The sequence below is a fragment of the Heteronotia binoei genome, chromosome 11 (assembly GCF_032191835.1).
Source record: "Heteronotia binoei isolate CCM8104 ecotype False Entrance Well chromosome 11, APGP_CSIRO_Hbin_v1, whole genome shotgun sequence".
Classification (NCBI taxonomy): domain Eukaryota; kingdom Metazoa; phylum Chordata; class Lepidosauria; order Squamata; family Gekkonidae; genus Heteronotia; species Heteronotia binoei.
This window is the reverse complement of record NC_083233.1, coordinates 36359479-36372377: the sequence shown is the minus strand read 5'-3', so window position 1 is coordinate 36372377 and position 12899 is coordinate 36359479. Positions and strand designations below refer to the sequence as shown.

Below are 12899 nucleotides of genomic sequence, written 5' to 3'. Positions count from 1 at the left end.
GACAACTCTGGCTTGGGAAATTCTGGGAGATTTGGGGGCAGAGCCTGGGGAGGCTGGTGTTTGGGGAGGGAGCACAGGAAGGATGTGATTCCAAAGAGTCTGCCCTCTGAAGCTGCCATCTCCTCCAAGAGAACTGACCTTTGGAGATCAGCTGTAATTCCAAGAAAGCTCCAGGTTATACCTGAAGGATGGGGACCCTATGGAAACTGAGAATGAGACCTGAGTTTTCTGCTCCTCCCTCTCCAGTTCCCAGGGCTAACTACACACCTTCATAGTTTTCAGCCTCATCTCTGTCGTTTTACCTCAAAATGCAGTCAGTCAAACCAAGGGCGCTTTCATACACACTAAATAACGCACTTTCAATGCACTTTGCAACTGGATTTTGCTCTATGAAATGGCAAAATCCAATTGCAAATAGTCCCTTGTGGGTTGAAATTGCATTATTTAGCATGTGTGAAAGCACCCCAAGTGAAAAATCAAATTCTTGAGGGAAAAGGACAGCTGAGCAAGTTGTAAGAAGACAGCTGAATACACTGCAGCAAGTGCCTGACCCTGACAGCCAAAAGAGGAAAGAGCCATCGACAATGGACTGAATTGCACACTTTCCGCAGAGAATAAATCTCTGCTTGGATTGCACATTCTTTAAAGTTTGGTCAAATGGCAGAATTACTTTCCCAGATTTTAAATAGGGATGCTTCCAAGCTCCTCTGATATTCTCCCCAGATTGTGGAGTTCTAGTTTTATTTTCATGATCCACTTTTAACATCCAAATTTTATGTGGGGCAGCTATGTGCAGTTGGTTGCAGCTTTAGCCTCCTTCATTTCATATGCATCTTTTCCCATTGCTGATTTCCATGGCTGGCATAAATATCTCAGTGTAATAACATGTAAGGGTGAATCAAGACCAATGAGCAGGAATCTATGGGCACCAATGTTCCCTCTAAGCTGCAGAGTCTTGCGAGCAAAAATTCTACTTTGTGAGCTACTGGCATTAAAGTTGTGAGCTGCTGCATAAATTAATGTGCTCTGGGGTCATCCTTCCTGAGCTAAGACAAAAATGTGTGAGCTGGAGGCTAAAAATCTGTGAGCTAGCTCACGCTAATTCAGCTTAGAGGGAACACTGATGGGCACCACTGTAAGTACTACAAACAAAGAAATCTTGATGCAACACCATGCATCATCACAGGAAGTTTGCTTTTTTTGCAGTGTTTTATCAATACACACATGGGGGAGTGATAATCTAGAGCAGGGGTCTCCAACTTTTTTGATCCAATGGGCATCTTCAGAATTCTGGTAGGCACAACCAGAAAACAGTCACCCCAAGAGGCAGAGCCCACTACAGAATGCCAGGGAGTGAAGTTATGCATAACTCTAATAGAAACTTTTAAAAACTTCAGGCAGCAGCTCTGTTGAACAGGATGCCTTTTTGAACGAACACACTGTTTTAAGATATTTTCTTGCATGTACACATAGCTTGCCTTCAGTTCAGTTAGTGAAGATCCTTGTGCTCTGGTGGCTGCTGCTCCCAAAGCAACATTTTAAAACCACAAAAACCTGCTCAGCCAATGAAAAGCTCTCTTAGGCAAAAGCCTCACCTGGCCCCACCCACGGCTAGCACCAGGAAAGCAGCACCATGTTGGGGGACAGTAAAAACAGACAAATGAGCTGAAGGATTTGAAAGCAGCAGCAAACTACAAATGATCCAATTTTGGAATTGGTTTCAGCAATTGTCATACTTCAATCAGAATCAAAGGAAAATGGAATGCATCTCAGCAAAATGCATCTGGGGCAGTGATGCTCTGTATTCTTGGGGGGGATGTGCTTCTAGTGGATGTCCTGGCCCCACTGATGGATCTCCTGATGGCAATTAGTTTTTTGGCCACTGTGTGACATAGAGTGCTGGACTGGATGGGCCACTGGCCTGACCCAACATGGCTTCTCTTATGTTCTTATAAAAATTCCAGTACAATCGAATAATGGACCGGGCAAGCAAATGTCCATCCCTAAGCTGTAAAACACAGAAGTTTTGGGTTGAATGTCTAGAATCCAGCATTTCCCTCTGAATTATGAAATCTGCTACTTAGGACCAGAGTCAGATTTTTCTGTTTCCACATGGAGATTTTGCTTCAGTTTTGTAAATAAAAGGGAGCAGATTTACATTTATCTAACTGTATATTAACTCTCAACAGCTTACACTAAAAGAGACAAAGCTTCAAAAAGGCCAGATTAAAAAGGGTTACATCATTTTCAAGGGTATATTCAAAAGCATGACCAAATTATTTTCTAAAAGACAAAAGGACTTTTTCCCTTTTTATTTATTTATTACTTTACATTTATATCCCGCCCTCTCCGCAAGCGGACTCAGGGCGGCTCACAACATCATAAAAACAATCAATTCAATAAAACATATAAAACCATAATTTACTTATCAATTTAAAACTATTAGCGCTGTCTCAGTCCAATCTAGGCGGTATTGACTTCTGCCTATGCTCGCCAGCATTCTGTGGGATGTCCGGTGGCAGCCCATTTTCAATCAACCACAAAAGCCTGTTTAAACAGTTCGGTCTTACAGGCCCTGCGGAACGTTGACAAATCCCGCAGGGCCCTTATAGCTTCTGGGAGGGTGTTCCAGAGTTCTGGTGCTGCCACCGAGAAAGCCCTAGATCTTGTTATGCATAGCTTGGCTTCTTTTGGGCCAGGGGTAGACAGCAGATTTTTTGTTCGCAGTGCTCTCTGGGGAATATATGGGGAAAGGCGGTCCCGGAGATAGAAAGGTCCCTGACCATATAGGGCTTTAAAGGTTAATACCAACACCTTGAAGCGAACTTGGAACACAACAGGCAACCAGTGCAGCTCTCTCAGCACTGGCTGAATGTGCTCCCGTTGTGGTAGCCCCATTAACAGCCGTGCCGCAGCGTTCTGCACTAGTTGTAGTCTCCGGGTTAGTGTCAGGGGTAGCCCCATGTAGAGAGCATTACAGTGATCTATTCTTGAGGTGACCGTAGCATGGATTACCGTCGCTAAGTCATTGCGCTCCAGGTAAGGGGCCAGCTGCCGCGCTTGCCGAAGATGGAAAAAGGCAGCTCTAACAGTGGCTGCCACCTGAGCCTCCATTGTAAGGGAGGACTCAAGGAGCACGCCTAAGCTCTTGACCTTGGGGACCGGTATCAGTGGCACCCCGTCAAGGGCCGGCAGCTGGATCTCTCTCCCCGGACCGCCCCGACCCAGGTAGAGAACCTCCGTCTTCGTCGGATTCAACTTCAGCCGACTCAGTCTGAGCCAAGAGGCCACGGCTTGTAATGCCAGGTCTAGATTTTCCAGGGTACAGTCAGACTGGCCACCCATCAATAGGTAGAGCTGGGTGTCATCCGCATATTGATGGAAACCTTTTATTTTTTAATGACTATTACTATCGTTGCATTCTCATTTTTTGTGATCTTAGTCTTAGGATATAAAGTCATTGTCCCCCAATTATTTACCTACCCTCTTCCTCTCTTATCCTTCAACCCCTGGTTGTAACGTTTTAACTTTTGAAGGCATTTGAGATTGTGCAGCCCCCCACCCATCTATCTTTTGCATCTACTGTGTTTTTTATTGAATGGCATTTTTTAATTTCTCACTACTTCAATGGCTGTGTAACTGTACTGCTGCCCTGTTTCTATTTTGAGGATGTGTATTTTTATTGTTTTGTGATTGATATATTGATGCATTCTATTTTCCCATCTTGTGCACCCCCTTGAATGCTATAGAGACCAGGGGAAGGCAGGGTATGGATTCTCTAAATAATAAATATTTGGAGGAAATTCGGCAGCTTTTTTTTTTATGAGACTGCTTGAGCTGATTATCAGTGAAAAACCTATGCAGAGTTACTCCACGGAAATCAACTGCATTGTTAATCTTTTATGCTCAGGTGGGAAGCACTCATATTGAAGCAATACAGTTTCTCTTTCAAACTCTTTTTTATTTCTCAGATTTGCTGCAATGTACATTCATGGACAGGACATGTAAATAAATCAGAGTCCATCCACTAAATCAACAGCATTTCTGTTTTATAGTGTTCCTTATACATTTGAGGAGAAATGTTCCCAGGCAGCAGTTATAAAATGAAGATGGTAAGCAGGGGTAACAAAGAAAATGTTATGAAATCCCCCCCCCCCTTAAAACCCCAGGTTGGTTTGTTTCAAAAGAAACTAGCATAACATTTTACTCAATAGACCCAGACCTTCCTAGCTTCAAGAGAATGCATCTTGTAAGGATGAGTGAGATAGGGTGGCCAGCTCTGGGTTGAGAAATACCTGGAGATTTTGGGGTAGAGCCTGAAAAGGGCAGGATTTGGGAAAGAGAGGGACCTCAGTAGTAGGGTTGCCAGATCCAGGTTGGGACTCACCTAGAGATTTGGGGACAGGCCCTGGGGAGGACAGAAGCCTCAGTGGGGTACAATGCCATAGAGTCCACCCTCCAAAGCAGCCATTTTCTCCAGAGGAACTGATCTCTGTAGTTTGGAGATGAGCTGTAATTCTGAGGAATCCCCAGGTCCCACCTGGAGGCTGGCATCCCTACATACAATGCTAAAGAGTACACCCTCTAAAGCAGCCATTTTCTCCAGGGGAACTGATAAACTAATACTATGAGCTCTCCAGGCCCCACTTGGAGGCTCAGCCACAACAAAAGAGTCACACAGATAGATAGAATGGAGAAAAAAAGCCCAACCAGCTCCCTGCACATTCGGCTTACAACCACTTAATATAACTGGAATGTTCTTCAATAAAGTCAATTTCACCACTCTTATATTGCACTTCTTGTTTATTATGTAGGCACAAAACCAAAAGCCATGAAAAAGTGTGCAATATTGCAAATTTCTATATATTCACACCAAATATGTTTTCTCTCTCAGGCTGCTTACAAAAGATGCTTCCGCAGCCGCTTAAAGCTGTAGCGCAGCACGACAGGATCCATCGATTTTATTTTTCCTGTTTCGCTTTTTTGCTTTATCACCAGCATAAGCTTATTCAATTATCACACAATGTTTCTCTTATGTCCAATGCTCTACTCTCATTCTTTTTCGAATCACCACTGATTGAAATAGATGGATCCTGTTGCGCTGCGCTACAGCTTTAAGTGGCTGCGGAAGCATCTTTTGTGAGCAGCCTGAGAAAGAAAACGCATTTGGTGTGAATATATAGAAATTTGCAATATTCCACACTTTTTTTCATGGCTTTTGGTTTTGTGCCTATGTAATAAACAAGATGGGCAATATAAGAGTGGTGAAATTGACTTTATTGAAGAACATTCCACTTATATTAAGCGGTTGTAAGCCGAATGTACACGGAGCCGGTTGGGCTTTTTTCTCCATTCCCACTTGGGGGCTGGCAGCAACCTTTCCAGAGAGAAGCAACTTTTGGAAGCAGGACTGGTATGCAACACAAGATGGTATGCAACTTCAGGGACTATCCAGCTGACATTACATGGAAGTCAATGTAAAGCCATGATGAGACCTGAGAGCTTTAAAAGGGCCTGTTTGGAGACTGCATCATCCAACCTTATGCTGATGGAATATCCACAAGGTCAGGCTGCAGTTGCCTCCTGCTGTCTAAATCCCATCTCTTCTTGTTGAACCCAAACCCCTGTTGTGTCAAATGTAGGATGAGTTGCAATGGATGAGTAACTGTGCACAGCATTGCAGTTTCCAATCTAAGATCCACCTGAAGTAGCTGCATAATCCTAATCGACTGTTTCCCAATATCCATTTGATTTGAAAGCAAGTAAATTGGGGTCATTGATCATAACTGCAAAGTGATGTTCTGCTTGCTGGGTTTTTTTTTTTAAAACTTAGCAGTCTGTATTGGTCAAGATTGATTTTTCCATAAAAAAGCATTCTGCACAACAGTTTCAGGCAAAAGCAATATTATTTGCAAAAAGTATATTATAAAATACCTGTTCTAATAAGAACCTAAAGATACAGCAGATAAATATGGTTATCCAAAGAGCTCGGTATTTGAACATGGCTGTGAGTGTGTTTATCGCTCACTAGTCTAGTTAGTGACCTATGGCAGACTGTAAGGGGATCAGCCATTCCCCTCCTCCACTTTATCTTCAAAACCACCTTCTCTTTGGCAAACCTACCTCACCAGGGTGGTTTTGAAGATAAAGTGGAGGAGGGGAACGGCTGATCCCCTTACAGAGTTTGCCATAGGCAACTAACTAGGCTACACTCACAGCCATGTTCATAGTGTTCTATATAATATCAGGGCAATTTCATTTGAAGCTGAAGTTTGCTCTGTCACCCTCTCTGTTTGCGGTGACACTAACATCCTACCTCTCAATGATCTTTTCCAGTATCCCATTTTAACTTACACAAAAGGCCTCACTTTGTGTACAGGTGGGGGGTGGGGTGGGGGAATAACCCCACAAAAAACCAAAGGAGAGGAAATGGCACAAGATTTCCTGTGTCGAATTTCTTTCCTCCAGCCTGTTTCCGTCTACTGATCCTTGACACCATGGGGAGAGGCAGCGGAAGGAAGGAAGAGAGATATTACTGGTCTTCAAATGCTGTTAATATACTCTAAATGTAGCACTGCTTGCATTCAGGGCTCAGTGCATCCTTGGGAAACTGTTACTGACCAGCTTCAAGAGAAAAGAATACAACAAAACCTTAATATACGCCATCTTTTTATTACATACTATATCAACAATGGCACGTTGGTCTGACACAAGACAGTAGCCAGTGCTGTGGTTTTCTCTCTATATTTATATATGTATAGAGTTTACAGCATTCATTTATTTCAAAAGGAACTGTGCATGGTTCAAGGTTTCTTTTCCCTGTGCTTCTTTACTCCGCCTTCCCCCCCCCCATTAGTACAGCCATTCCCATAACCACAACTAGGGCAGTCACACTAGTTGCATGTTCTTTAAGATGCTGCTGGGGGTTCTTCTGTATTATTCCCTTTGGGGTCAGCATCATCACTTGGAGCTTTCACAGCCCTCCCTTGCTGCTGCTGCTACCACAGAGCTCATTTCTGCATTGCTGTGGTGGTTCCCCACTGTGGCCTCATTTGGCATAGCTGCCACACCATCTTTTTTTTTTTTAACCAAAGTTGGTTACTAGAAATTGGATCCTAAATAATTGGGCAAATGTGCAACCCATTTCAGGATTTAGTGTTTCAAACAAAGTTTAGTCTAATAAGCTAGAGCCTGGCAGCCTTTCATTGTATATGGACCCATTGAACCACACACATTCCATCCCCAACATTGTGTATTATATTTTAATTGCATTAGGCTGCTTTAAGAGCCGACTTGGAGGCTGAAAAACTGGACATAAACATACACATACAAAAGAAATACACTGATTTATAGGATGATGAATGCTTTTGATACAAGCTTGAGAATGAAGAAGCCATCTTCTAAATTTCATGCCCAGTAGCATTCAGAAGGAAAATAGTGATTCATGTGTTGTCTTGTTTTGGTTATACCGCAATGGCTCCCACTGCATTTTCATTGCCTTTTTAGACCTCAATGAGTGATGATTTTTTAAAGCTAGCTATATACGTGACAACATAAACAAGCGGTGCATGCATGTGTGTGTGTATAAAAGTTTTCCTTTTTATGAAGAACTGATGGGTAGGTATCTGATTGTCAGAGTGAGACAGAAGAAATGCTGTATGTCTTTGCAGAGCATTTTGCCAGCGTTTGAACCTGGTAAGATTAGGCAGGTTCAGGTGGATCCTAACAAGCTAGGTGTGGAAGTCTATAGAAGCTATAGCTGTCAGGTTTTGGCCCCAAGATTCAGGTTTGAGGGTTTGTTCTCAGAGCCTCAGGGCCATCACCTAGCCCACACACTCATTGGCTTCTTTTAAGATGTCTGTGTATGACTACTTGTGGTGACTGTGCCATGTGTAAATTGGACATCAGAGGCAACAGCCTGCCACAAAAAGTTCCACTACATTTTACAGGTACCTAGGGTTGCCAGGTCAGGAAATATCTGGAAACTTTGAGGGTGGAGCCAAGAGACTTTCCCATTCCCTAAATAAAAACATAGCAGTGCAGTTCCCCTGAATAGTCCATTTCCTCAGCCTCTATTTTTGCCTACCCTGGCAGCTGCACTTCCACTAAATGAAAGTCAAATTTGTCATGCCCCTATAAGTCCCCTTGTCAGGCTTTTTGAAGCATTTCCAAGCATGGCTTTTTAAAGGGTCACACACACATACAAAGCAGCCAAAAGTGTGAGTCTGCAAGCCCACACTTTTGTGATCTCACTGGGGCAATTTACTCATGGAGTTGCTGAATGTAACAATCTGTTGTATTTCAATCAGTTTCCTTAGGGGGTGTTCCTCCATCCCATAATCAGATTCTAGCTAATTCTTTCCTATCCATTTTACGATAGAAACAACTTCTGAAGCAAATGCAAAACAGAAGAACTCTGCTCTCTGCCTTTTGCAGCTTCACACACTCATGGCTCTGCCCGCTTGCCCCGCTCCTGCTTCTGAGATTTAAAGGCATACACATGTTCCAAAACACAAACAATTACAATTAAGTTATAAGGGTCTTCTAATTCTGCTGAGGTTTAAAGGCACACGGTGGCTGTTGGGGTGGGGCTTTCCTGCATTGGCCAGCTGGCTGGCAGCAGGGAGGAGCCTGCAAAACTGGGGGATCCCCCGCTGGAACCTGGGGACTGTCAAACCTACAGGTAGCAGACAGTTAATGCCCATGTGTGGTCAAGAGTCCATGTTTTAAAGCCACACAATTGTGATGACATATATACACAGATACCACATGGTACAATTTCTAGTGTTGTATAGAAAAACTACCATTCATCTGACTATTCTGCATGACATCACTGCCCCTGGAGACTCAGGTTTTGGGATGCTGAGGGCTTGGCAAACACGAATACAAGCCACTGTTAAAACATACACACCTTTCTCAAAGTAAGATTTACTCAGCCCAATATACAACACCAAACCTGAGAACAGGTAAATGCCCGATGGTAGGCAGCCCTACCTGCAAAAATGACTAAAAGATTTTAGGTTCAAAACAATGGCTGAGTTCATTTACCCATCCAACTTTTTAACTATTCTGTACTTTTCAGTGCTCATTTCTTAAAACCAGCCTTCAAGTACTGCCTGAGGCATTCCTATCAACACAGACTTTCTGCATGGCACACTATCTACTTCTACACTTCATAATTTAACAATGCCACAAGATTCATTGCACTCCATGCTTGATGTTCTCTCCCTCTCAAAGCATAAATAAAACTCTCTTTTATGAAGTTATTTATGCTCTGGATAAACATTCAGAAGGCTGGTCTCCCACATTCTCAGGCTGGGTGCTTTAATGCTAAACCAGAAGTACCAAACAAAGCAAGTACCCCCTCCCCCCATTTCTCCTCCCAAAGTAGGCCATTTCTTCCCCTGCACATGACCAAAACATGACTCTTCCTGACAAACGCCTGATTGGCAAACATCCCATATGCTGCACAGAATAGCAGGAGACCACTACGGTAGGCCCCAATTGGTGGATTATAGGGGCTGCTTGTGCATGGACCCCCTTCTAAACGATATCCTAGAAACAGCCCCGTTATGCTACTCAGGTAGTGTTTTGAAAATACCTTTTGAAAATTAGTTTGTTCCAGTCAATTGGGTTGGGGGGGGGGGCTGCCAGACAGATGTTCCCCTCCTCAACCCTTAGTTCTCCCTGTCAGCTTTAATACAGTGTGGTGCAGTGGTTAGAGTGTCAGACTAGTTTCTAGGAGACTCAGGTTCAAATTCCCACTCTGCCATGGATGTTTGGGAGATGAACTTCTGGCAGACACACACACTCAGCCTAACCTACTCCATGACGTTGCTGCAAAGATAAAATAGAATTATGTGAGCTGCTTTGGTCCCCCCTGGGGAGAAAGGCAAGGTATAAATGAAATAAATACGTATGTCATAGGACTGTATCCCATGATGCATCAGTGTGTGCCACAGAAGGCTTGGCAATCTGGATATCTGCTGAAGCAGGTTCCTTGCACTCAAGATGGCTGTTTTAGCAGAGATGGCTCAGGAGATTACTCACTGTTAATGGAGGGAAAATAGAACAGGTGACTAAATTTAAATATTTAGATGTGATGTTTAGCCACAACCTGTCTTGGAATCTCAATATTCATTCAGAAACTGAACAAATTCAAATGCCCTCCATAGGTTCTTTTATTCAAAAGAACCAGTATGTACTGGTGGCAATCACAGCTTTCAACGCTAAAACAATCCCCCAATTTCTATTTGGGGCTGCCATCTGGAGAAACAGGGTCTCAGAATCTCTTGATCAAATACTCTGTGGGCCGGGAGTCTGACAGTCCTGCACTAGATCATATTCTATTATTCTGCCATCGATAAGCAATCCCCCAGGCCCTTATGGATTACGCCACTTTTGCTTAGGTACCATCTCCCTCTGGAACCCTGGGTGGGTGATATCCCCACTGCTAGCAGATCATGATCCTGGAATAACTCATTTTGTCACCTTCTTTTGGGGCTCATAGAATTGGACCCCCCTGGTCGAATCCTTTTGAAACTTGGGAGGATGTTTTGAGGAGAGGCATTGGATAGTATGCTGCAAATTTGGTGCCTCTATCTCAAAAAATAGCACCCCCCCCCCAGAGCCTCAGATATCAGCAGATCAATTATCCATTATACCCTATGGGAATCAGTCTCCATAGGGAATAAGTGCCCAAGCAGACGTTTCCTCCTCCCCCCTGCTTTCTGATGACCCTGAAGTGGGAGAAGAGACTCCAAACCAGGGGATCCCCTGCCCCCACCTGGGGATTGGCAACACTATTGGTACAAAACAAGAAAAGTCCTAACATGTCTAGATACACATTCCCTTCCTCTAACCAAAGACTCACCCTTCTTGAGTGAGGGAATCCTCCTGCTGCAACTGTTCCAGAGAACCCTCTGTCTGCAGCCTCTCCAAGAGTGAACCCACCCTATCTGTGGCTTGAGCTTTTATGTTTCCTCCCAGGTCCCATCTACCCCACTCTGGTCAAGTTTTCCCTCCAAAACTTCTTCACCTAATCAGAGGGACAGAAGGGATCCTGGATGATGTAGGTCCACTAGCAACTCCTAGGCAGGCTTCTCTGGAGCCTGTAGGCCTCACTAGGCCTAGGATCATGACACATGTCCTTAAGGTTTTAGCCAGGGCTTTTTAGGTAGAAAAAGCCCAGCAGGAACTCATTTGCATATTAGGCCATAGCTCCTGACATCACCCTTGTTTCACATTTAAAAAGCCCAGCAGGAACTTATTTATATATTAGGCCACACCCCCTGACACCAAGCCCGTCGGAACTGCGTTCTTGTGCGTTCCTGCTAAAAAAAGCCCTGGATTTAGCTATTACGATTGTGATCTTTTGATGGTTTTATGGTGACTCTTGAATTTATTATTGGGCTGTTTGTAACCACTGTTAGTGATAAGTTTTCACTTATTGTGCAGTTTTAAGCTTAAGACCTATGGTCAAATGAGCTGATAAATTTTTAAAAAGCGGGGGACGGGCATTGGTCACATTAAATTTCCTTGCAACCAAGTAAGACAGTTGGTTTGTCTCACCCTTTACAGTCTACTCTGACAAGCATCAACACTACAGAGTCTCTAAGTGGGCATTTCCAAAACTAAGCAGGGTCAGCCCTAGTCAGTATTTGGATGGACGACCACCAAGGAAGTCCAAGGTTGCTATGCAGAGGCATGCAATGGCAAACCACCTCTGAACATCTTGTGCCTTGAAAACCATATGGGGTCACCATAAGTCAGCAAAAAAACCCACACACCCCAATCTTCTACGTGTAAACTAATCTGTCACTGAGGTTACAGCCTCTCCACCACCAAAATACATGTTGATCCCTGAGGCAGAAAATTGCAATGGTAGAAGTATAATAATAAAACAAGCAGTTGGAAATCTGTTCTGTTTTTATTTATTCTACTCCATCCATCAGCCAATAAAATAAGACACTCAGAAAGCTTACAACAGAATATACAAAATGGCACATAAAATTCAAAAGCTGCACTAAAAGCAACATGAAACAATAAAAGCTGGCAATAAACCATCTAAAGCAAAAAACATAACAGAATCAAACTGATCCAAGGCAACAGCATGTGGGACAACAGAACATCATGAGAGAGCAAGGCTGTGACCTAAAGAAGAATAAAAGGAAAGAGCAGTAGGGCAGAGTGTGGATTTTTAACTTCCACCCCAGAGAAGCAGCCTTGAAAAACAGGGTACTCTAAAGTGGGCCAGTTCACTCTGTCTAACAGTAGGAATGTGCTTTCACCATAACATAATGAGCTTCCTCAGAGAAAATGCCCGGAGAAGGTAGAAAACTTAAGGAATGATAATCAAAAGAGTAGGCACCAGTCAGAAACTAATAAAGAATTGCCCTGTTCACAAGTTACAGAGAACTTGAGTACAATCCATGTATGGTGTACATAAAATTTTTCTTTATACATCTGTGAATAATGTTCTTGTTATATTCAGTGCATGTACAGGTGAACATTAAACCACAAACTTATCCAGGTACTGGCCTCTAATTTCATTTGTAAAGTGAACGTACATTAGTTCTTTCTTACAAAGAGATGTATGCATGGACATGCAAGGCGTACACACATTCACTATAACATGTGAACAGGGATCATGTGGAGGTTGCTTGGGCCCTACATTCCATCACAAGAAAGAATTCTTACTACCCGATATTTACTTGGGTTGTATGTGGATATCAAGGGCAAAGATGACAGTGATAACAAAAAAGCCAGGTTTATTCTTCAGCTTGCACTTTCCCCTATCCCTCCTTCACAAGCCTTAGAAGTCTTTCCTCCAGCTGCAATTTGTTATAACATCCAAATTCAGGAGCATTAAACTGTGATTTGTCCCTTGCTTACAAATT

General features: G+C 43.2%; 1 protein-coding gene across 1 annotated transcript in view; it reads right to left on the bottom strand.

Annotated features, from left to right (window-relative positions):
* NRK (Nik related kinase) overlaps positions 1–12899 on the bottom strand; it is a 121811-nt gene that overhangs the window by 101200 nt on the left and 7712 nt on the right. The window lies entirely within an intron of this gene.